This window comes from Megascapheus bottae, chromosome 3 (assembly GCF_031878675.1).
Source record: "Megascapheus bottae isolate mThoBot1 chromosome 3, mThoBot2.hap1, whole genome shotgun sequence".
Classification (NCBI taxonomy): domain Eukaryota; kingdom Metazoa; phylum Chordata; class Mammalia; order Rodentia; family Geomyidae; genus Megascapheus; species Megascapheus bottae.
The window spans coordinates 21811185-21838669 of record NC_143511.1 but is presented as its reverse complement, the minus strand read 5'-3'; the positions used below and the strand labels follow the sequence as shown (position 1 = coordinate 21838669).

General features: G+C 36.3%; 1 pseudogene; it reads right to left on the bottom strand.

Moving 5' to 3' along the window:
• LOC150065050 (DNA polymerase iota-like) overlaps window positions 1-27485 on the bottom strand; it is a 51224-nt pseudogene that overhangs the window by 16329 nt on the left and 7410 nt on the right.

The window sequence follows — 27485 nt, the reverse complement described above, 5'->3', positions numbered from 1 at the left end:
ATGTGAATAAACTATTTGGCCTGAGTACTCTCTTTTTTTCTTTGTTCTTTTTATTTTGCCAGTCCTGGGGCTTGAACTTAAGGCCTGGGCACTGTCCTTGAGCTTTCTCAAGACTAGCTATCTACCACTTGAGCCACAGAACCACTTTTTGTTTTGTTTTCTTTTCTTTCCATGTGGTACCAAGGAATGGAACCAATGGCTTCATACATGTTAGACAAGTACTCTATCACTAGGTCATGCTCTGGGCCCTGCATATTCACTTTCTTTTCTTTTTTCTTATTTCCTTTTTTTGTTGCTGTTGGTGGTGGTCATGATGTTTGAACTTTGGGCCTGGTTGCACTATCTCTGAGCTCTTCAGCTCAAGGCTATCACTGTGCACTTGGCCCTGGGCGTTGTCCCATCACTTTCGGCTTAGTATAGATTATTTCTTGCATTTATATTCTTACGTAATTATAAGCATGTGGAATGCTGTAAACCCTAGATTTAGTTGAAAATGTATTCTGTTTGCCAAGTAGTAAGCCCATCTGTATTCAAATCTGGGAAATGTGAGGGACAAAAATGTATGTTGTCATCTTCTGTATGGTTCAGAATTTTCTTCTAAATCCATTTCTGGTTTCTTGGAAGACATGTTTTCCATAATGATATTTTCCAAAAGGTTTTTGAAAGAAGTTTAGATATTCACTTGTATAAAAGTAAGAAATTTGGAATCTGAGTAGAGCAAATTGTTTGTGGGAAAAGCAGAAGCATGATAGGAAAAAATGAAAGTAGAAGAACAGAAAGAGAATAAATGTCAGGTTGGTTAGTATAAGAAAATCCAACCATGGAGTCTTTCCAGTCCCTGGCAAAGAACTATTGCTCTCCCTTGTGGCAAGAGTGGTAAGCTGACATCCAGTCAAAGAAGGGCATTTCACCCTAGAATCACTTTAAGATGTTTGGATTACAATAACACAGTGCCATTCAGTGTGGGAAGTAAATACCATCTGTGGACCAGTCATCTGAGGATGACTCCCTCTCAGGTATGAGCCCATCTCACCAAGAAAAAGGGTAAATTGTGGTACATACTCACAAAATCTGAGTGGGATCAAATTTGCCTAATTTCTCAGTGAACACTTAAGAAAAACAAGTTTGTAAGGCAACAATTTTGGAAGAGAGAATATCATAAAGTAACCTAATTCTGTTCTTCATTAGTCTGAAAGATTATAGAAAAGAACCAGGAGACAATCAATTATAAGGCTGTATGTTCTATGTAATCCTGAATATCTGCAATGGGGAGCATATTCTAATGAAAGGGAATTCTAAAGAAAGGGAATCTTGAACTGGGAACTAAAAATTTGCTTCAGGTAAATGTGGAATTAACCAAAAAAACCTCAAATGGTAGGAAGTTAAAGAGTATTCTCCTTACTTCTATGTTTGTAGACTAAAGGCAAGAATGAGTAGTTCAGTCAGGCGCAGTGGCTTACAGCAGTAATTCTAGCTACTCAGGAGGCTGTTATCTCAGGATCGCAGTTCAAGGCCAGCCCGGACACTAAAGACCATGAGACATTTATCTCGAATTAATCACTAGAAAAGGGGAAATGGGGCTGTGTCTCCAGGGGTAGAGCAACAGCCTTGAACTGAAGAAATCAGGGACAATGCCCAGGCCCAAATTTCAAGCCCCATTACCAAGAAAAAAAAAAAGAGTAGTTCGGTCCTAAATATAAAATCTTCAGTTAGTGTGGTGTTTATCATATTTATTTAATAAATAAATGATTGTTTAATATATTAAAGTATGAAAATGGCATACACAAAAGAATTCCACAAAATTTAATCTGGAAAAGTGTAGGCAATAACTTTCCTTATATTTCGATGTTAAAGAAGAACAAAAAAAGAATAAACTTTTTCTATCAGTTAGTCATGGGGCTTGAACTCTGGGCCTGGGTACTGCCCTTGAGCTCTTCAGCTCAAAACTAGTTCTCACTTGAGCCATCACCACTCCCAGCTTTCTGGTGGTTGATTGGAGATGAATCTCATGGATTTCTGTGCCTGGGCTGTCTTTGAATGGTGATCCTCAGATCTCAGCCTCCTGAGTAGCTAGGATTACAGATGTGAGCCAACCGCACCTGGCTTGTATGAAATTTTTATGGCTTTCAATCCATCATCTCGTGTTCATTCTATATTCCTTATCTCATACACGCACATGTGCATGCACATGAACATACACATGCAGTGGTTACAAGATCCATAGAGGTAGAAAACTCTATTGCTTCTCTTCAGTGCTATATCCATAACACATAAACGAGATATTTGATAAATAATTTGAGGAATGTGAAAAAAGTCACTAATATAAAACAATTTATAAGGAAAAGCAGGAGTCTTGAAGCAAGAACAAATTTAAATTTTCAGGATTATAGAACTTCACCTTGGATTATGGAAAACAAAGAAAAAGAGGAACATTTGATGTCTTGAAGAATGAACCAGCTACACACCTTACCTCATTGAACATGCTGTAGATTTTAAAAGAGACTTCAAGTTTATGTGTATAGAAAGGTTATGCTAACTTTGATATAATGAGCTTTCTATTGGAAAGCATGCGTTGGCTATATGAGAGATTAAACTATTGGACCTAAAGAGTCTGAATGAAAAGACATTTAGGTATGTGATTAGAATTCAGAAGAAAAACTAGAGTTAAACATTTTGCTTTATGATAGAGATGAGAGCTGAGTTCCTGAGCTTAAGTAATATTTCTGTGGGATAAACTAAATGCATAGAGGAAGAAGGCAGAGAAACAATTTTTAGAGTTATTTAAGCCATCTTCAAAGTTGGCTAAAAATGCCTGTATAGTTCCTTTCTTCTGTTTCAAATCAGACTTTTTTTTGCCATTGTGATGCTTTTGTTCCTTATAAATTCTATATATTAACAAATGACACTTTCTATTTTTAATATTATCCTTAGATTTTGATCATGTCTATGTCTGACTTTGATGCTCCATTTATTTTATAGAATGTTTTCAACAGAAAAAAAAACAACTGAATAACATGCAAGTGTTTTTATGGTTTGTTGAGAAGATAACTTTAAAGTAAATAATGTCCTAGAAACATTTCTTAGCCAATGTCATCCACAGGAAAATAAATTCTTTGGGGCCAGGAGCATGGCCTATTGTTAGAGTGCTTTTCTAGCATGCACAAAGCCCTGGTTTCAATTCCCCAGAACCACATACACAGAAAAATTCAGAAATGGTGCCCTGGCTCAAGCGGTAGAGGACTAGCCTTGAAAAAAAACAAAGCACAGTGCCCATGCTCTGAGTTCAAGCCCTAGGACTGGGAAAAAATTATATGTATTGATTTTCTGTTTCATGTATGGTTTCCAGAAGTTTTCACTTACTGTTGATCCTATTTCCTTTACTGAATAGTTTTAATTTGATATCATTTCATTTGTGTATTTTTGCTTTTGTGACTGCACTGTGAGATCCTACTTGAAATGTAAGGAGCTAAACCAAAAAAAAAAAAAAGAGAGAGAGAGAGAGTACATTATAAACAACAACAGCTAAGAAAAACCTCTTTTTGAATTATTTTTAAAACATTATTGTCAGGGTGAAATATAGCCATTTTTATTACTTTTGTCAGTCATTGGACTTGAACTCTGGGCCTGGGCACTATCCCTGAGCTCTTTGGCTACTGCCCTATCACTGGAGCCACAGTGCCACTTCCTGTTTTCTAGTGGTTAATTGGAAGTAAGAGTCTGATAGTTTTTTCTGCCTGGGCTGGCTTTGAACTGTAATCCTCGGATCTTTTCTTCTTGAGTAGCTAGGATTGCAGGTGTGAGCCACAACGCCTGTCAAAATTTTTATTCTTTAAATACTTGTATAAGGGGTTAACTAACATTGAATCTGCTTCTCAGTACAATGTATCTTGATTGATACCATTCCATTTCTCATCTCTCCTATCTCTCTCAACCCCACAGACCCACTCATTTTTCATAATGTAATAGGCTATCCATTGGATTATGAGTTTCAAACATTATCTTATTCTGGTAAAGTATTTGCATGCTGTGTACTAGAGACATATATGCATGTATGTACAAATATACACTGTTCAAAGATACAATTATAACCAATCCTCTTCTATGGCTCTCAATCTGTGATTTTGTGATTCTAGAATGAGACAGGACTCCAGAGCACAAAGAGTTCAGAATGATCAACCCCACTGCTTAAGCAAGTCATGTTTACAGCTATGAAGAAGGATGGAAACTCTGAAAATGGAATTGAGTTTCAGAGTTTGCCTGATTGGATATGGAATATATTCAATCCAGCTCTTGTCTATCTTATCTGAATCTGATTTTAGAAATTGGTCATCATGATTGAGACTCAGCTATTCAACACAAGAATATACAAGAGTCTGTTTACATCTTGAGTTAGGTTAGAGTTCACTATGTCAAAAGAAGCCTTTTGGTTAAACTTATGTGCAAGCAACTATTAAGCCAAATTTAACCCACACATGCTAAAAGTATCTTATTAATAATGGCATATACTACGTATAATATCTTGAGATTACTTTTCCCTTCTATTTCATTTTTTTAAGAATTGATCATGGTCTACTAATAAGCTTAACCCACACCTTTGAAAATAGTGGAGTAAATAAAATGATCACATATGATTGTCTCTAAGTCCTCACTTCTTAGTGGACTAGATGTATCTCAGGACTTTGTATTGAACTGTAAAATAATAGCTCAGAAATGTGCACTTACTGATTATTGTTTTAAGTTTTAATGTACTTGGTAGTATCAACACTTGAAAATAAATATTGCAGTAGCTGGGCATGATACCATACATCTGTTATACCAGCACCAAGGTGGCTGGGGCTAGTGGATTGTGAGCTTGAAGTCAGCTTGGCCTACATCCATACCAAGACTTGATTTGAAAAGGAAAAAATAACCTAAACCATAGAGAATTTTGAAAATTCTCAGGCTTCTTTTAAAGCTATTGTTGCTAATTTTAGCTCTTGCTATATTTTTATACTCTACTTTGCTAATCTGCTAGATTTTAAAGTAATTAGGGAAGTGGAGTATTATGCAGAAGTTGACACCTGTGTGCCACATTTTCAGGAGCTGAAGTTCTAAGGCATGGGAGACTTATACTATGTTTGCATAATAGTCTTTAGAAAGTGGTTAGGGTAAGTTGAAATACTGGAGAATAAAAATAGCACTTTTATCCAAGGATAGAATTCAAGGATTCAAACTTTCCTAGCTTACTTGCTCATCTGACACTCTATCATTTGATCCATACCTCCATTGTGGTATTTAAAGATAGTGCTTCTTGGGTTGATGTCATGTATAGATTCTCCAGATCTCAGCTTCCTGTGTAGCTGGGATTACAGGCATGAGCCCTTAGTGCCTGGCTATATTTAGGCCTTCATATATGCAAAAAAATGTGAAAATAGTACATATGAATGTATGTAATACCACAGTGAAACCGCTTGGAGGAAACAACTGACAGAAAACAAAACACAAACAAGGACAGCAATGTGAAACAAGCACTAACTGGGATCAGGATGCTTAATGGGAGGAAAGAGGGTGAATGGAGGCAATGCATGAAAGTGAATAGGATCAAAATGCTCTACATACTGGTGTGAAAATAGAATGAAGGTTGTTAAGTGAAAGGGACTTCACCAATTCCTCCCCTCCTTATCCCCCTTGGCCTGCCAGGAAACTCCCTCCCTTTCCTTTGTTGTCAGAGCAGTGCCAGAAGCCCACCAAGATGATAGGCCCCTTCAAACAGCAAAGGTGTCAGTGGTTGCCCCAGCCATCAATCAACCATGTTGAATTCCATTGGCCACCTGTGTATGGCCAGCCCAACCCCATGGCTGGGATCTGTAAAGGTAGCCTGTAAGATTAGGCAGGGTCGCTCTCTCACTCACATCCTAGAGGTGACCCTGACCGGTCAGTATAATTCTCGATGCTAGGTGTGGAATAAAACTCTGTTTAACTTCCACTTTTGTGTCAGACTCATTCCTTTGATCGCGGACCTTAATATTGGGGAACTAGACCCTAACATTAAGACTGGTTGGGTAAAACGGAATGAGGGGTGAAGAACTGGATAGAAGGGTGAGTTTGATCAGAGTTCATTCGATATGTATATGGGCAAATCAAAATGAAATCCCTTGTACAACTAATTGATGCTAGGAAAAATATCAAAGAGCTGGGTGTGGTGGCTCATGCCTGTAATCCTCGCTACTCAGGAGGCTGAGATCTGAGGAACAAGGCTCAAAGCCAGCCGAGGCACAAAAGAACTGGAGACTCATTTCCAATTAACCTCTAGAAAAGGCTGATGGGGGTTGGCTCACAGGTAGGGGGGTAGCCTTGAGCTGAAGAGCTCAGGGACAGGACCCAGACCCAAGGGTAGGGTGGTAGTCTTAAGCTTAAGAGCTCGGGACAGCACCTAGGCCAATTTCAAGACCCCGTGACCCACCAAAAAAATCAAAGTAATTCTTACAGATAACAAAACAAGAGCCAACAACCACACTTTAAAGTTTAAAAAAATGCTTAAGTTGCTAACACAATATATGCAAAATATACTTTGATAAGTTTTTCATGAAATCAAATCATGGAATTGCAACCATACATAAAATATAGTGAACATGGACATTCTGTGTGAAGTTCTACAGGATTATACCATGTTTATCTTGTTATCATATTTTGTGCCAAAGCAGAAGCTAGAATAAATCCTCAATGACATTTGTGGAAATATTAATCTTTATGAAGAACACTTTATAAAAAATTACAATTGGTTGTTATATTGTGAATGGAAACTGAGAAAAGAAGGGTCATAATTTAGTGCTCGAATTTTTTAATTTAAGGTGTTTCCCTTTTACTGAAAGTTTACCCCTATTTACTTGAAAACATTCATAAGCTATAGAAAATCACAGGTGGAATGAATTTCATTTTTTTAAAAAGCACAAGTCTTCTAATAGATTGAGCAAATTTTCACACACACACACACACACACACAACACACACACATCATGCAATATAGAAATGGATTCCTTTGTTTCCTAAGTAAGAAAAATAAAACAGCATGCCTTTTATAAAGTGTACTTGATTACTACGGGCAAATTGAAGTCCAAGTAGTTTTATTATGAAACAGAATAGAGTCTCTGGTAATTAACTAAGGTAATAAGAAATCATTTTCTGGGAATAGGTAAGTCCCTCTTAAAAGAGAGGAAGTAAATAACAGTCTGAATTTGTTTCCAGTTCTCTAATCAATTGACTTCATTCTCAAGTCAGATCCAGAACTTAAAATTGTCTCTACAAGAAGAGTGTCTTTTACATTCATTTAACTTCAGAAAATTTCAAATGTTCCAACATTTATTATTTATTACTCTTTTAACCAAAGAGTAATTAAAAGGAAAGTTTTCTGATTATCTATCTCTAAAATGCTTGGAAGTAGTACAGAAGGATAGATAGATAGATCAATAGATAGAGAGATGATAGGTACAAAATGATTAAACTAATAGATGTATATAATTGTATTCTATATATATATTTCAACTATGCACTGATTTACAAAGATATTTATGAAAAAGATAAAATATTTACTTCGATTTGTATAATTTTGAATGATACTATGTTGTTATGGACTGAAAAAGATTTCAAATGTACAAAGCATTATCGTAGTATTACCTGAGACTAGCATTCACTTGTAAATACACCAGATAATAGCATTAAGTATATTCATATTATGTTCAAAGGGTTCCCATAAGCATATTCTCATCTTTTTCATCCTTACATTATTTACTGAGTAAATCAGAAAGAATATGCAGGAGAAATTATTTTAAAAGCCCATAAATATTGGCTTTATTTTCCTTTTAACTTGACATCTGCAGCATATTGTTTTATTCATAAGGTAAATGAATATGTATTGAACTCACCTAGGTTTTATTTTTGTTTGTTCTACCTTAACTTTTAATGTGTCCACTGCATACTTTTTTGCAATTAGTAATGTAAATTTACCAGAATCAAATATTATGTAGGACTTGAAGTAAAATTCTTGTCTCTTGAAGAAATTAAAACTAAAGCTGTGTACACAATTATTAGGAATATCACAACTTAAGGCCAGTCTGTGGAAAATGACAGCGAGACTCCATCTTAATCAACTGACATGTTAGGGTCCATCTGTGATGACAGAGGGGTGGAAAGTATAAAATAAAGACATAATACAGACAAGTTCTGTCCAAAACATGAGATCCTATTGAAAAATTTACAAAAAGCAGAAAAGATTGTCTAAGTGGCTTAAGTAGACTAGCTCCAGCTTAGTAAATGCAAGTTCCTGAATTCAAATACCCATATACTTCCCCTGAAAATTATAATGAGCAAATGGTTAAATTCTTCTTGAAGGAACATCAATCATGTGATTTCTACAACAGAATGCTAGCTTCTTTAGAAATAAGTCAGGTACTATTAAATTAAATTCATATGTCATTACTTCCCAATGTAAAATAGAAGAACTATTTTCCTTTCAAAATGAATTTTTTTTTTGGCCAGTGTTGGGACTTGAACTCAGGACCAGAGCCCTTTCTTTGGGTTTCCTCAAGTCAAGGGGTCTACCACTTGAGCCACAGCACCTCTTCTGGCTTTGTTTATGTATGTGGTACTGAAGAACTGAACCTGAATTTTCCTGCAGGTTAGTCAAGCATTCTACCACTAGCCTAAACTCCCGGTCAATGCAGCACTTTCTATTTTTAAAAGAAGGATGTTTTGTGGTGGAATAAAACTATTTTATTTCTGCATATGTATTATCTATATTGAATGGCTACTTGTTTTTCCTTACACTTTTCAATACTATATTGGTGATAGCAACATTATTAATATTAATAAAATGATATTAGTAATATCAACAATAAGTACAATTTCAAGAAGGAGGAGAACGATAAGGAGAACAACCACACCTAGATGTAAGTAAAATACCACATCAGCCCTTGACAAATATTTCTCTAGTCATTTGAAGAACCTACCAATAAAAAATAAAATACATAGGCATAGAAACAGGAGGTGACTTGCCCTTAGTCACTTAGCTAGGATTATTCTCTATTTCATTTTCTAATGCTAATATTAGTTGGCATTAATAAGTTCACATTTCCTGTTGACATCTACATATCTGTCTCATAGGCATGACTGAACATGCTTGCCAGTCTTGTTTGCAATTTCCTCACTGTGCATAGATTCATGGACCGGGACTACAGTTTCCTGCCTTTTGCTGGACTTAGCATGTCAGAGTCCACCTTTTTCTGTAGGAGATCCATTTCCTGGGAAAGTCTGCATCTCATTAATTTTGTATCGATTGGTTAACTAATATTAACTAGTGTTAATATTAAGGGTTGTATCACTGACTATCAAAACATAAGTATGATAATGAGTATATTAAGAAATGGGTACAGTAAGTATAGAAATGAGTACATTGGTAAGAATTCATTTCTATGTGCATACTTAAACAATATTGTTATTAATGTGAGAGGTACAGCTTACACACAAGAGTACATACTGAGGAAGTATGAAGTCCAGAATTCAAAGCCCAGTACAAGAGAAACAAACAAATAAAAAGCATATTGGCTAGTAAATTTGCTACCCTGCTTTACTCCAAAAGCAGTTTTTCCCTGTCCTACTCCTCTACCTCCTCCTCTAGAACTTTTTGCTCACAATTAGAATTCATACCTCTCAGCTCCCTTGGAATTTCTGTGATGATTGATGAAGCCTCTCTGTCTGCTTCTGCTTCCAGTTTTTAAAATACCCCATCTGGCTCCAGACTCCACCCCTTTTCCCTTGTGGATAATTTGGTACTTACTTTATAGACAGGATAGGTGAGCTCTTGTTTTTCAGGACATACTCAGGTTGTCAAAATCATTTTTCTGCCTTTAGATTCCATATCCTTCACAGTGACAGCTAATATTTCTGAGCTTTAGTTCAACCCTCCACCATGTTTTACTGTAATTCAAGTTAAGAGGATTTGTTGATCATCAGAGGTGCAAGGAATTTCATTGTTTTAAATTTTCTTTTTCTGTAAAAAAGTTTCTTAAGCTGGATTTTTTCTTAATCATTTTGAAAAGCTTTAAAAGGATATCCATTTCTCCAGAGAAATATTTGGTCCACGTGGAAATTACCATTAATAGCTCTGTGGGAAATCATGTGTCTATGACTAGGTTTGAGAGCCACGACAAAAACTTTCAACCAATTGGTGCTTGCTTTCTTCCTTCCTTTCCTGTCTCTCTGTCTCTGTCTCTGTCTCTGTCTCTCTGTCTCTGTCTCTCTCTTTCTCTCCTTTCTTCCTTGTCTTTTATTGGAGAAATAATGATTCTCCATTGACAGTGTAGATTTAGTGCCCCTGTCCTCAGCCAGAGTTAAGCCTACAGCAGCAGGAATTGAAGAGCATCTAAATGTGCCTTCACAGCTTTCCAAGAAAGTGACTGAGAAAGTTGGCTGTACAATTGAGCATGATACACTGCCAAAGGGAAATTGAGCAAAACAATTAGAAGGACTGAAACACTGCCTAAGGTTTATACAATTCCTTGGGTTCTCTGAGGAACTATTAACTATTGAGGAGATTGGTGAAATAAATGGTTTCTTATTACCCATGTGCTACCCTTTGTCTTCTGCCATGTTTTCTTCCTAACTTTGTTTACCAGGGAGGAGCTGTCTTTCAAAAGCATAGTTTGACATGATCATTTTTCATAGAAGGAGACTGAGACCAGGAGACACTTCCATTTTTATTTACTATCAGTACTTTGTATTTGAACTCAGGGCCCCACGGTTGATTCGAGCCCCTTTTTATAGTTCAATTAATTTTTAGAGTGTTACACTTTTAAACTAATGCTAGCCTTAGACTACATTCCCTTGAATCTCTGCCTCTTGAGTAGCTAGGATTGCAGGTGTATACCACTATGATGAGTCTGAGACATTTCCATGGCTAAATCGAGGAAGTGAGTCATAGAAACATAGTCATCTTTCTCTATAACACAACTCTAACATACATTTGATTATGCAATTCCATTCAAACTCACTTGATTTAATTTGGTATGGCTTCATTTTCAGCATCCTAGGTTTGTTAGACAGTAAAGTATAGAACCCAGTATTACCAGACATATGTTAAAGAGAATAGCCATTTACAGACTTTTGAAAACACACTAAACCATTAGTCAGAATTTCTAACACACAAATGGATTATCAGCATAGATTAAAAAGACATTTCATTAGTTTTGTAAATTAAAATTGAAATGCATTTAAATGAAATTTCCAGAACTTTTCCTCTCCCCTCTATCTAAATAGTGAATGACCTTCTCCAGAAAAAGTTGGTATAATTGATCATTTGGTTTCCTGAATAGATGATGGTCTCCAGTGATATTTACAGAAACACTAAAATATCTTTAAAGAATCAACTTTTTTGACCAAACATCTTTTATCAGGGTGTCTCATAAAATAGTGCAATCTACATCTACTACATTCTTTAATGGAATTAGCACCTGACATGTTTCCTAAGGACAGAGTGGTTCTTTGTTATTTAGGAAACTTTCTACATATCTTACTAAAGTTCAAAAGCATCACTTTTCCCTCCACTCTGATATTGGCATTTGCCAACATAAATTCTTCAGCAGATGACTGCACCATTCATTCCATCAGACGCATACCATTGGATAGAATGGCATTTGCCACTTCTGCTGAGAAAGGGAGTGGACTGTTGCTCTCACAGTTTACACCAAAGTTCTATGTTGGTCTGTGCTTATTTCTTGACAGCATAACTCAGGTTAGTTCTAATTTAGGAAATCTACTTGGTGATCTACTGGCTGGAACACCAGGAAAATAAGGTCTGATTAGTAACTGCTTGAGTCTAGATTATTTCTAAAATCTAATCCTACTGTCTTTGTTCTTCATACATAGGAGCACTTCCTTTAGTGTCAGTTCTAACAATTTCCATTATTCCATCTTGTGAATACCCAAAGGCTTGAAGAAAGAAGCAAACTATGCTTCCACAAGGCCTGGAGAAGTGGAAATTATGACCCATGCATCAGATATAACTCTTGAACTTTTACTTCCTAACCTCATCCAATAATCTCAACACATATTCATATTCTTAGCTTTCAAAACCTGAACTATTTAATCTTACTTAACATCAGGTTTTTCTGATACTAGACAATTGCAGCCCCTTGATAAGTTTTGTTTTATTCATCTTGATGATTTTTCCTTTAGTTGACAAGCATGAAGTTTTACGAGTGCTTGAATATCTTCTGTGTATTTCTAACTTATTAACTGTGGCACAGTCTGTGGAATAAGTACTAAAGCAATGTGTTTAACATCATGCTGTTCATAAGGGTTTAATACAACATTGAAATCCACACCAAGCTCAGTACAAAGCTTATATAATTTTAAGATTAAATAGTTTAACTAAAGGAAATTTTGGCAACCTCTCAAAATACAAACTTGTTTCTCTAGTCACAGTAGGATATAGATTTTAACATGCTGTTTTTATTCCTGATCTCCCTTAATATAAGGTAATAAAGATTGGAAGCATTAATCAAGGAAATTTGGCCATACATGTAAGTACAAATGAGATATGGTTTAAAATCATAACAGTGAAAAATGATTCCACGTAGATTATAAAAATTCTAAATGAGAAAGCCCAACTTTCAAATATTTAGAACAACTTATATGTAGAAGTGTAAAAAATAGTTCGTATGGTATAAAAAATGTGGTCCTTGAGAAAATGACTAATCTAATTGCAACACTGAAATTTTAAATTCTTCTCCATAATAGATACCATGAAAGACATTTGTCATACATGTATCAAAGAGAAACAAGATGCAACCAAATTTTAAAATAATTTATTTAAGTCAGTAATGAAAAATATTCTTATCACCACTTTCAGTAAATGAAAAACTTTATGAATAGGCAGAAATGTCAATAGCTAACAAACAAATCTCTACTGAACTCCATAATTATTAGCAACTGCTAATTGTGGTTTGTCCTCTCTGAAACTCATATTGAAATTTAATCCAAATTACCCATTAAAAGGTAGAGTCAGGCAGGACCTTTACAAGGTAATTAGAACTCTGCCATGAACTGGATTAACCTATACTTTCAATTATTGGATTAGTGGGTTACATGAGAAAGAATCAGCCAAGTTTGGCTAATATATCATATACCCCATTTTTCCCTATGCAATGTCCTACTGTCAATACATTTGAGGGCAAAGCCCTAATTACCCTATAAAGATCTGTCTTCTTCTACAACTTAATAGGTAATTTGGGATTCTGCCAGCAAGAAGGCTATCATCAGATACAACCATACCACCTTGGGCAAAATTCTTCAGCCAAATAAAATTTCTTTTACTTATCACTTGGTTTGTGTCATTGCATTATTAGCATTAGAAAACTGGCCAACTGCCAGGGAGAACAATCACCTACAAAGGAAAACCAATCAGAATAATCACAGCTTTCTCAGCAGAGGCCATGCAAGCAATAAAAGCTTGGAAGGATGTATGTCATCCCCTAAAGACAAATAACTACCAACCAAGAATACTGTACCCAGATAAGCTCTGATTCATAACTGAGGGAGGAATAAAAACCTTCCATTCCAAGGACAAGTTGCAACATTGCTTAGTGACCACACCAGCATTACAGAAAATTCCCAAAGATATTCTACGCACTGAATACTAACATGAACGTGGTACTGAGAGAAATGGCACCTAAAAATCATTCCAAGAACTGACAAGCCACAGGCACTAATGAGATATTAAAAAATGCCAGGAACTAGCAAATATTTTTCAATCGTATATAAATGGACTTAACTCTCCAAATAAATGGTGTAGGTTCTCCAGTTGGATCAAAAAGCAAGATCCATCATTCTACTATCTTCAAGACACACATCTTGCCCCCCCAAACACACATATTTTGAAAGAAGATGGAATGGAATTTATCAAGCTAACAGCCCCCATAAACTGGCTGCAGTTGCCATCCTCATATCAGATAAAATAGACTTTAAACTAAAATTACTGAAAAGAAACAAAGAAGGTTATTACATACTAATACAGGGTTCTCTCCTCCAGGAGGATAAAACCATCCTAAATATCTACACACATAATGCTGGAGCACTGAACTTCATCAAGAAATTTTACTTTCACTGAAACCATACATAGCTTCAAACACAGTGATTGTTGGTGAATTTAACACACCACTCTCACCTATGGCCAGATCAACCAGGCAAAAACTCAACAGAGAAACCTCAGAATTGAACAATTGCATAGACCAACTAGAACTAACAGACATCTGCAGATTATTTCACCCAGCAACATCACAATATATGTTTTTCTCAGCAGCACATGGAACATTTTCCAAAATAGACCACATTTTAGGGCATAAAGCTAACTTGTACAGATTAAGAAACACTGAAATTATTCCCTGCATTCTTTCAGAGCACAAGGGCATCAAAGTAGAACTGAACACCAATCTCCATCAACAAAAAAAAAACTTGTAACTCAATGGGTCATCGAGGAGATCAGAATAGAAATTCAAGCATTTATGAAATTTAACAAAAAGGAGCACACAAAATATCAGCTCCTATGGGACACAGCAAAGGCAGTATTCAGAGGAAATTTTAGAGCTCTGAGTGCCTAGATTAACAAATTGAAAAAATCACAAACCAAAAACTTAATGGCACATCTTAAACTCTTGGAGAAAGAGCAACAAAACAACCCTAATCTCAGTAGAAGCAAGAAAATTATTAAAATCAAAGCAGAATTAAATGAATCGGAGTCCAAAAAAAACCTATAGGACGAATCAACAAAACAAGGAGTTGGTTTTTCAAGAAAATTGAAAAACCCTTACCAAATCCTACCAAAAAAAGGGAGCACACCCAAATAAACAAAATCACGGATGAGAATGGAAATATCACAACAGAAAATACCAAGATACAGAGCATCATAAGGGAATATTTTTCAAACCTTTATGCCAAGAAATTTGAGAATCAATAAGAGATGGATTAATTTCTAGCCAATATTAACATGCCGAAACTGAACCAAGAAGACATAATCCAACTAAACAGACTGAAATAGAAATGGCAATAAAAGACCTGCTATCCAAGAAAAGCCCAAGGCCTGATGGATTCACAGCTGGATTCTATAAGGCCTTCAAAGCAGAGCTCACACCAATACTCCTCACGCTTTTCAATGAAATTGAAAATGAAGGCTCTTTGCCAAACTCATTCTTTGAAGCCACCATAGCCCTCATCCCATAACTAGACAGAGACTCATCAAAGAAAGACAACTATAGACCCATTTCTTTGATGAATATTGATGAAAAACTTCACAACAAAATACTGGCCAATCATCTTCAGCAACTCATCAAAAAATTATACACTATGATCAAACAGGATTCATCACAAGGATGCAAAGCTGGTTCAACACTTACAAATCAATATAATTCAACACATCTACATGAGCAAGGACAAAAATCACATGATTGTCTCAATAGATGCAGAAAAGGCATTTGACAAGATCCAACACCCCTTTATGCTAAAAGCTCTGGAGAAACTAGGAATCCATGGAACATTCCTCAGTATAATAAAGGCTGTGTACCACAAATCCACAGCTAGCATTATACTTAATGGCAAAAGCTAAAGCTATTTCCTCTAAAATCAAAAATGAGAAAAGGATGCTCACCCTCTCCACTCTTCTTCAACATAGTATTAGAATTCCTAGCCAATGCAATAAGGCAAGAAACAAGCATAAAGGGGATCCAAATAGGGAAAGTGGAAGTGAAACTTTCCCTCTTTGCAGATGACATGATTCTGTATTTAGTGAACCATATAGACTCCACTCCCAAGTTGCTTGAGCTGATTCAAAATTTTGGCAATGTATCAGAGTATAAAATTAACTCTCAAAAATCAACAGCCTTCCTATATGCCAACAACAAGAGGATTGAGGCAGCAATCAGGAAAGCAACTCCATTGCAATAACCTCAAAGAAAATAAAGTACCTAGGAATTACTTTAACTAAGAATGTAAAGGACCTTTTTGATGAAAACTTTAAAACCCTGAAAAAGGAAGTTAAAGCAGAACTGTGGAAATGTAAAAACCTCCCATGCTCCTGGATTAGAAGAATTAATATCATGAAAATAACAGTCTTGCCAAGGGCTATCTACAAAAAAAGCAATACCCATCAATATCCCAATGTTGTTCTTTAAAGAAATAGAAGAGGCAATCCAAAATTTCATATGGAATAATAAAAGACCCTGTATAGCAAAAACAATTCTTAGCAGTCATTCTTTAAAGAAATAGAAGAGGCAATCCAAAATTTCATATGGAATAATAAAAGACCCTGTACAGCAAAAACAATTCTTAGCAGACAGAACAGTGCAGGAGGAATTTCAATACCAACTTTAGACTCTACTACAGAGCTATAGTGACCAAAACAGCTTTGTACTGGCACAAGAACAGGCCTGAAGACCAATGGAATAGAACTGAGGACCCAGATATTAACCCACAGACCTATGGCCAACTAATCTTTGATAAGGGAGTAAAAAAAGTAGAATGGAAGAAACACAACCTCTTCAACAAGTTGTGCTGGCCGGACTGGTTAAGCAGGTGGATCCTTCTATGTCACCCTGCACCAGGATTAACTCCAAATGGATCAAGGACCTTGAGGTAATAGCAGATACACTGAAAACTTTACAAGTAGGCATATGAGATACACTAGGTCTCCTTGGCAAAGGCCAAACATTCTTAATAAAGATCCATATACACAACAAATTAAAAGAAAGTTTGGTCAAATGGGGCTGCATTAAACTGCAGAGCTTCTGTATGGCAAAGGACATAGCAAATTAAATAGCCCACAGAGTGGGAGAAGATCTTCAATATCCATACAACAAGGGCCTCATATCTAAAATATATCAACAGCTCAAAAAATTGAATCACTCCAAAACTAATCTCCAAAGTAACAACTATCCCATTAAAAGATGGGCCAAAGACTTAAAGAGAGACTTCTCTAAAGAAGAAATAAGAATGGGCAATAGACACATGAAAAAATCCAAATCAAAACAACTCTGAGATTCTACCTCACTCCAATTAGAATGGCCATTATCAACAAATCTAAAAACAGATGCTGGTGGGGATGTGGCCAGGAGGAATCACTACTACACTGTTGGTGGGAGTGTAAAGTAGATCAACCACTATGGAAAACAGTATGGCAGTTCCTCAAAAGACTAAACATAGAACTCCCCTATGACCCAGCAATTCCACTACTTGGCACTTACCTAGTCTTCCAGAAATAAGGACATACTAAAGCCACTATCACAGTGATGTTCACGGCAGCACTATTTACCATAGCAAAGATATGGAATCAACCCAGATGCCCCTCAGTAGATGAGTGGATCAACAAGATGTGGTATTCATACAAAATGGAATTCTGTGCTGCCATCAGGAAGAATGACATCACCCCATTTCTAAGGAAATGGAAAGACTTGGGAAAATATTAAGTGAAGTAAGCGAGACCCAAAGGAACATAGGCTCACTGGTTTCCCTCATTTTTAATAATTAGTATAAACCTTGGACTCTTCTAGCAGAGGATTACAATAGCTCAAAACCTAGATATCAAAGGCCATATAAGATGAGGCTAAATGAAAGGACCTCCAGGATATGGAAACAAGAGCCATATAATGTGTGATAGCTTTTCTTAATGTACTATATTATTTTTCATCTCTTTTGTTGTCCCTTGGTTATTCTCATATTTTACAGTATCTTACCTAGTTATCTGGTATTTTGTATGTACGTTTATTTGTTTATTTGGAATAGGAAAGGGAATCTGAGAAAACAAGATGAGGGAAGGGGATGGAGAGAGGGAAATGGGGACAAAAACATGAGAAGGGGTATCAATGTGTGTGAAGTAATGCACCTTCTATCTGGTGAATATAACTGTAACCCTTCTATTAATTAAAATAAAAGAAACACACACACATACACACAAACATGAAAAAAAGACATACTGGCCAAGTGGGTGATATACATGTTAAATGATCATAAAATACTATTGTATGATCAATTGACTGGGAAAACATAAATAATGATGAATATTTGGAGAAAGGACAACTTGAATTGATATGTAACTGAGATCCATATGAAATCATGTGGAAATCTTTTGAAAACCTTAAAATTATACTTCTAATTTAGTTATTCCATCAGACAAACTTTCTCCATACATAAAGTAATGCATTCAATCAATCACTGAATCATTTTTTCATAATGAACAGTTGGAAGTAACTTAATGCTCACAAATATAATGCTAACTGTATGTAATTATGTCATAGTCAAATAATAGAATCTTTTACAGTAGTATCACATAAATCAACATTGACCTACCTGTGAGACAATTAACCAAAGTATAAATTATAGATGTTAATGTGGAATGAGATACTATCTAAATATTTAAATGCATATAAATAAATGTACATATGAGTTGGATACAAGCAATTGTAGTCATTGTATAAACACTTGCATAGAAATATAAATACAGGGCCGGGAGTTTGGCCTAGTGGTTAAAGTGCTTGCCTAGCATGCATGAAGACCCGGGTTCGATTCCTTGGTACCACATACATAGAAAAAAGCCGGAAGTGGTGCTGAGGCTCAAGTGGTAGAGCTCTAGCCTTGAGAAAGTCCAAGGACATTGCTCAGGCCCTGAGCTCAAGCCCAGGACTGGCAAAAAAAAAAAGAAATATAAATACAAAATGAAGTATTCTATGTAGAAAGAACTTAAAATAGGGCCATGCGCTGGTGGCTCATACTTGTAATCCTAGCTACTCAGGAGGCAAAAATCTGATTATCATGTTTCAAAGCCAGCTTGCACACTAAAATCCATGAGACTCATCTTAAATTATCCATCAGAAAATTGGAAGTGGTGCTGTTGCTTAAGGGGTAGGGTTGTAGCCATGAGCTGAAGAGCTTGGGGACAATACCCAGGCCCAGAGTTCAAGTCCCATGACCAACAACATCAACAACAACAAAATGAATTTTAAAAAGGCAAAGTATCTTTATCTTCCTCACACAAATAAATGAAATGTCTATTTAAATTTTTCTTGGTAATATTTCCTTTTGGTAAACATATCATGATTAGGTGAATGTTGTTCAACAATCTTTGTACAGCTCTACCAATGTCCCTCTTCGCACAATTGGCCCGTCTTCTACAATGCCTTCATTCCTGGATTTCTCTGTGCCACCTTGGCCTCTTCTACACTACTCCCTAACTTTCCGTAATAGTGATTCTCTCTGGGTTTCAATGTTCCTCTTGCTTTTCTGTGAGCCAGCTGATCAGCATCTATTTAGCAATGCTGTGGTTTGTGGAAAATCTGAGAGTACAAAAATCCAGTAGATTGGGAAAGAGTTTAATGTATTTTGTTGGCAAAAACAGGTTATCTAATGTCTCAGCTGTGTGAACTATGTGTTTAATTAAACAGTTTTTATATACACTCATTCCCATTCAATGTATCTATTGGTCATCTGCTTCACAGGACCTTTGTGGGTAATAGGTAAGTACTGTCTGAAAATAATTTCTAATGTTAAAAGTTTATAGGCAGCTATGTTATCTTTTGAGTTAACTATATTTTTATTCTTTGTTTTTTTAAAGATTGGGAATGGAACCAAGTATACGAAACTGTAGAAACAATAGCAAACTCTGGTTTTGTGATAAATAAAACATGCTGACATTTTCCCTGGGCTAATAGGAAAGATGATTATGAAATCTACCAGTCCATAAAAGCAAAATTGTTTGACTTTTATTCATCTATTTGTTCTTTATGTTTTATTGTTGTTGGAATGAAGACAGACAGAGGGATGACAGTGACTTGGGTCAGATAATGACCACAATTCTTTTTGAATCATACTGCCCCTTCCCTTTCTCTCTCCCAGTTTGTCCTTCCCTTCCTCACTCATAGGATGCACAGTAAGTTAAACATTATTATAAATTAGTATGCATTAGCACAGAGTTTTCATTCTGCTCCCAGATCTGAACTGCGAACATATTTTCTGGGAACCATTTTTTTAAAACATAATGTATTTACATATATGCATACAAAATGCAACTGCAATGCTGCATGAGCTCTAACAAGCTGAGTTGCATTGGCACGCCAAAGGCTACCTTTTCTTCTTTTTTTTTTTTTTACTGCCCTGCCTACTTTTATCTCTGTATGCGTCAAGAATTCCATGATTTTGAACTGTAAAAGGGACGAAAACAGCATAGGTTCTTTTGTTCTACCCTGTATTTACAAGATTTATCAATATTTTTGAAAGATTTAAAAAATATTTTATGTAGATAAAATTCATTTTCAGCACTACAGAATGTTCTTTAGCTAAACATGCCTCAATGATTTCTGGATTTATTCTGCTGATGAAAGTCCTTTCCATGTTTTCCATTTGGAATAGATTATAAAAAGTACTACTATCTGTCTTCCTGTGCATATTGTTTGGTGAATGCACATACACATTTCTGTTGACATCAACGTAGAACTAAAATTGCTAAGGATAACATACATTGCTAGCAATGCAGATCTTCTAGCTAGATTTTCAACAGGGTTGCAACAATTTATATTGTCACCAGTGTAAAATAAAAGTATTTATTAGCTGTTCCTTATCTTTAACATTTGGTATTTTCAGTCAATTTTCATATCCAACCATTTGATGAAAAGTAGGACCTTGTTTAAAGAGAGAGAGAGAGATCAGAATCTGCAGAAGATGGCGGCGGTTCAGTGAGTCTTTTTGAGTTCTTGCCAAGATACCAGTTCTGGCAGCATATGGGAAACTTCTTAACCAAAAATCAATTCTAAGTAAGCTTTAGCGCCACAGAGATTTCAGAGAGGAGAAAGACAGAAAACAGTTTCAAGAAGGCAGCATGGAGCGGCCCCAGCCGCGGAGGGCTACAGAGACAAAGGTTCTCTTCTAAATCTGAGCAGACAGCTCTTTACGGTGGTGCAAACCCGCTTGCTGCAGACAGAGCCACACAGAGCCTGCGCGAGCCCAGAGCCGTCATCCGGCCGTGCATGGACCTGCCAGCTTCACGGAACCGGAGACTCCAGCAATTTGTGAGTACCTCCGAGGAGAAGTTTCCACTTCTGCTCCAGAATGGCATTGGGAGGGAGCCCCTCCCCCTCCAGCTGAGAGCAGCGCCATCTTGACTGCTGGCAAAGACACAGCCATACCAAATCCAACCAGAGAGGTGGTGCAGGCAGCACCAACATTCTAAAGGGCAAAGGATTTCCCAGAGATCCCTTAGCCGAAAATCCGGCCCAGTGCTGCTGAAGTCCTTCCCCTGCGCCAGCCTGGTAAACAAAGCCGCCCATGTCTCTTTCAGTTTCGTTTTCCCAGTCAAGCAATCTGATCTAAAAAAAACCGCAAAACCAAATCACAAGAGAAAAAACTTTTCGGAAGTGTTTGGATCCCTAATTTAGTGGAGACACAAGTTTCCTATCCTGCCCAACTCCCCCCGCCCCCCCAAAAAAAGCTGAAGAATACCTTTTTGTTTTTCTCTTTCTTCCTTTTTTTTAATTCTTCTTTGTATTTTTGTTGTTCTGCCCCTTTTCATTTGCATTTTAGGTGTTCTTATTTTTTCTTTGACATTTTACATATACAGTTTTTTTTTAATGTTATGATTCCTTCCCTTTTTTTCTCTTTCTTTTCCCACATTGCTTCTGTCACTGTGGTCGTTCCTAGAAACATAGTGACAGTTCTGGGTACAGTCTGGATAGAAATGGTATCTATATTAATACAGTCACCGGCTTTTTGAATCTCCTGGTTCTCAATCCTAGTATTTCTTGGGTAAGAACTCACAATATTGCGGAATCTCCCCCCACCTTTTTTGTTGTTGTTTTGTTATTTTTGTTTTGTTTTGTTTCTTTTTTCTTTTTTAAACTTTTTATCATTGAAATCTCCTATTTATACCTCCCTCTTTTCTCCATATTTTCTTCTTGTTACTCTTCCTATTTTCATGAGTTTTATCTAATTTTTTCTAAACTTTGTACTCAAATATTCTGTCACCTTACGCTATAAATTTTCTTCATTACTATAATAATCTTACACTCCTGCATTATTCTTTTCTTACCTTCCCTATTGTCTTTCATACTATTTTTCTATCTCTGGTCCTTTGTTCATCCTTCAACTCTTACAATGCATGGATCAACATTTGATGGTGTTGAGCAATACTGTTTATCTAGGTGTTCAATTATACTCTAGGTCCAGAGGAACTTAAATACAATAGAGACTGGATTGAGGGGTTTAATGTTTTGGTCATAAATCGGTAATCAGTGTTGATATTAGATTTGTTTGTAAGTGCACAAAAAGAAAAAGAGAGTGATATACCAATCTAAAATGGTGAACATCTATTGTCAGCCAGCTAAAGAGGTCTAGGTTGGTTATATCTGAAAAATTATAATCTTGTTTAGTATTAATCTTGCTCCCATTTTCAAATGGGCACAACAAGAAACTCAAGAAAAATGTCAAATCAAGGAATAGCGTCTCCCACCCAATATAAACAGGCAATGGAGCAGTCAGTGGCAAATCTAGAGGAGAGTCCTCTAAGTGCTATACAAATGCAATTGATAAACATGATTAATGAAAAGTGTGAAAATATAAAGAAAGAGATAAGGGAGGAAGCCATAGCTAAACAAGAGGAAACCATAAACAAGATGATATGTGAAAAATGGGAAGCCATAAAGGAGGCCATAATAAATGTTTTTCAAAGAAAAATGGACGAATTCATAGAATCCACAAACAAAAAGGTGACTGAACTCCAACAAATGTCCAAAGAGAGTAAAGCTGCTGAGCTAACCACTCAAATGGAAATCAAGGAGTTAAAGAAATCCATACATGATCTAAAACAAGAGATGCAAGGCATCAAAAATAAGCAATTAGAAACAAAGGAGATGAAGAATAAAGTACAAAGCTTTGATATCAGGTTAGACAATGCAGAAGAGAGAATTTCCAGGGTTGAAGACAATTTAGTTGTTATAGAGAAAGAACAGAAAATGAGTCAATCCAAATCTAGGACATATGAGAGAACGCTTCAAGAGGTCCAAGATACAATTAGGAAGCCTAATTTAAGGCTAATTGGTATTGAGGAGGGTCTAGAGAAAGAGGTCAATGGTATTGGAAATATACTTCTAGGAATCATCTCAGAATACTTCCCAAATATCCAGAAGGGCAGGCCCATCCAGATACAAGAAGCTTTTAGAACCCCAAACAGACGTGATCAGAAAAGGGCAACCCACTGCCACATTATAATCCAAACAGGATCAATAGAGACCAAGGAAAGGATCCTAAAATCAGCCAGGAAGAAGAGAAGAATCACCTACAAAGAAAAAAATCAGAATAACCCCAGATTTCTCAGCAGAGACCATGCAAGCAAGAAGAGATTGGAAAGATATATGTCATGCCCTAAAGACAAATAACTACCAACCAAGAATACTTTACCCAGCTAAGCTCTCATTCATAACTGAAGGAATAATAAAAACATTCCATTCCAGGGTAAAGCTTCAACATTAGGTAGCAACCAAACCAACATTACAGAAAATTCTCAAAGATGTTCTACACATTGAAAACCAACACAAATGTAATACACAGAAACAAATGGCACTTAAAATCATACCATCTAAGTACCACAGGACCTAATGAAAGCTTTTAAAAAATGGCAGGAACTAATAAATATTTCTCAATCCTAACTCTCAATATCAATGGACCTAACTCTCCAATTAAATGGCATAGACTATCTAGTTGGATCAAAAAGCAAGATCCATCATTCTGCTGTCTTCAAGAGACATGTCTTACCCCAATAAACAAACATTTTTTGAAAGTGAGAGGTTGGAATAAACTCTATCAAGCTAATGGCCCCCATTAACAGGCTGCATTTGCCATCCTCATATCAGATAAAGTAGACTTCAAACTAAAATGAGCGATAAAACACAAAGAAGGTTACTACATACTAATAAAGGGGTCTTTCCTCCAGGAGGACATAACCATTCTAAATATCTACATACTTGATCCCGGAGCACCGAACTTCATCAAGTAAACTTACTTTCACTAAAACCACACTTAGATCGAAACATAGTGATTGTTGGTGACTTTAACATACCACTCTCACCTATGGACAGATCAACCAGGCAAAAACTCAACAGAGAAAAGTTAGAATTGAACAACTGTATAGACCAAATAGATTTAACAGACATTTGCAGATTATTTCACACAGCAACAAAACAATATACGTTTTTTTCAGCTACACATTGAAAATTTTCCAAAATAGACCATATTTTAGGGCATAAAATAAACCTGGGCAGATTCAGAAACACTGAAATTATTCCCTGCACTCTCTCAGACCACAAGGGCATCAAATTGAAACTGAACACCCATCTCTACTGACAAAAACCCTGTAACTCATGGAGATTGAGCAACACGTTGTTGAATCACCAATGTGGCATCGAGGAGATCAAAATAGAAAACCAACAAGTTATGGTATTTAACAAAAAGGAGCACACAAAATACCAGCTAGTTTGGGAAAATACTCAGAGGAAAATTTATAGCTCTGGGTGTCTACAATAACGAATAGGAAAAATCGCAAACCAACCATTTAATGTGTCACCTTAAGCTCCTGGATGAAGAGCAACAAACCAACCCTAATCCCAGTAGAAGAAAGCAAATTATTAAAATCAAAGCAGAATTAAATGGAGTCCAAAAAAACTTTAGAAAGAATCAACAAAACAAGGAGTTAGTTCTTTGAAAAAATTAACAAAATCTTACCAAAAAAAGCAGGGAACATACCAAAATAAACAAAATCACATATGAGAATCGTAATATCAGGACAGAAATTACCAAGATCCAAGGCATCATGAGGGAATACTTTTCAAACCTTTTAGACCATGAAATTTGAGAATCTAGAAGAAATGGATGAATTTCTAGCCAATATTAACATACCCACACTGAACCAAGAAGACCTAATACAACTAAACAGGCCTATTCCAAACACTGAAAAAGAAATGGCAATAAGAGACCTTCCACCTAAGAAAAGCCCAGGGCCAGATGGATTCAAGCTGAATCCTATAAGGTCTTCAAAGCAGAGCTCACACCAGTACACCAATACTCCTCAAGCTCTTCAACGAAATTGAAAATGAAGGCACTTTGCCAAACTCATTCTACAAAACCGATATATCCCTCATTCCCAAACCAGACAGGAAGACAACTATAGACTCATTTCTTTGATGAATATTGATGCAAAACTTCACAACAAAATACTGGCCAACCGTCTATAACAATTCATGAAAAAAATTATACACTATTATCAAACAGGATTCATCACAAGGAGGCAAAGTTGGTTCACCATATGCAAATCAATTAATATAATTCAACACATCAACATGAGCGAGGACAAAAATCACATGATTGTCTCAATAGATGCAGAAATGGCATTTGGCAAGATCCAACACCCCTTTATGCTAAAAGCTCTGGAGAAACTTGGAATCCATGGAACATTTCTCAGTATAATAAAGGCTGTGGATCACAAACCCACAGCTAGTATTATACTTAATGGGGAAAAGCTAAAGGCATCCCCTCTAAAATCAGCAACGAGACAAGGATGCCCACTCTTTCCACTCCTCTTTAACATAGTATTAGAATTCCTAGCCAGAGCAATAAGTCAAGAAGCAAGCATAAAGCTGTCCAAATAGGGAAAGAGGAAATGAAACTTTCCCTCTTTGCAGATTTCATAATTCTGTATTTAAAGAAACCTATAGACTCCACTCCCAAGCTCCTTGAGCTGATTCAAAACTTTGGCAAGGTAGCAGGGTATAAAATTAACCCTCAAACTAATCTCCAAATAAAAACCATCCTGTTAAAAGATGGGCCAAAGACTTAAAGAGAGTCTTCTCTGAAGAAAAAACAAAAATGGCCCATAGACACATGGGCCAACATGTGCTCAACATCTCTGGTCATAAAAGAAATGCAAATCAAAACAACTCTAAGATTCCACCTCACTCCAGTTAGAATGGCCAGGATCAAGAAAACTAACAACAGGATGCTGGAGGGGATGTGGCCAGGAGGGATCACTACTACACTGTTGGTGGGAGTGCAAACTCATTCAAACACTATGGAAAGCAGTATGGCAGTTCCTCAAAAGACTATACATAGAGCTCCCAGCAATTCCACTACTTGGCATTTACCCAATCATCCAGAAACAAGGACATACTAAATCCACAAGCACATTGATGTTCATTGCAGCACTATTTACCATAGCAAAGATATGGAACCAACTTAGATGTCCCTCAGTTGATGAATGGATCAATAAGATGTGGTATTTGTACACAATGGAATTCTATGCTGCTGTCAGAAAGAACGATATCGCCCCATTTGTTAAGAAATGGAAAGACTTAGAAAAAATCCTATTAAGTAAATAAGCCAGAATCAAAGGAACTTAGGCTCAATGGTTTCCCTCATTTGTCATAATCAGTAGAAACCTTGAGCTCTCATAGCAGAGATTTGCAATAGAGCAAAACCTTGATACACAAGGCCATACAGTATGACACTAAATGAAAGGATCTCTAGGATATAGAAACATAAGCCATATAATGAATGATTGTTGTCCTTAAGGTACTATGTTATCTCTCATCTCTTTTGCTGTCCCTTGGTTATCTCATATTGTTACAGTATCTCACTTTGTTACCTGATATTTCGGATATATTTGTATTTGGTTATTTGAAATTGGATAGGGAATGGGGGAAAACAAGATGAGGGGTAAATTCGCTGGGGAGGAAAATGGGTACCAAGACATGTGAAAGGGTATCAATGTATGTGAATTAATGCACCTTCTACCTGGCAAATATCATGCAACCCTTCTATTAATTACAATAAAAATATGAAAAAAATTAATCCTCAAAAATCTGCCTTCCTCTATGCCAACAGTGAGAGGAATGAGGCAATAATTAGGAAGCAACTCCTTTTGCAACAGCCTGAAAGAAAATAAAGTACCTAAGAATTACCTTAACTAAGAATGTAAAGGACCTTTTTGATGAAATCTTTAAAACCCTGAAAAGGGAAATTAAAGCAGAACTGAGGAAATGGAAAAACCTCCCATGCTTCTGGATTGGGAGAATTAACATCGTGAAAATTACTATCTTGCCAAGGGCTATCTACAAATTCAACACAATACCCGTCAAAATCCCAATGTCATTCTTTAAAGAAATAGAAGAGGCAATCCAAAATTTTATATGGAATAATGAAATACCCTGAATAGCAAAAACACTTGTTAGCAGAAAGAACGGCATAGGAGGAATTTCAATACCAAACTTTAGACTATTAAAGAGCTATAATAATCAAAAAAGCTTGGTACTGGCACAAGATTAGGCCTGAAGTCCAATGGAATAGAACTGAGGACCTAGATATTAAACCACAGACCTATGGCTACCTAATCTTTGATAAGGGTGCCAAAAAATAGAATGGAAGAAAGACAGCCT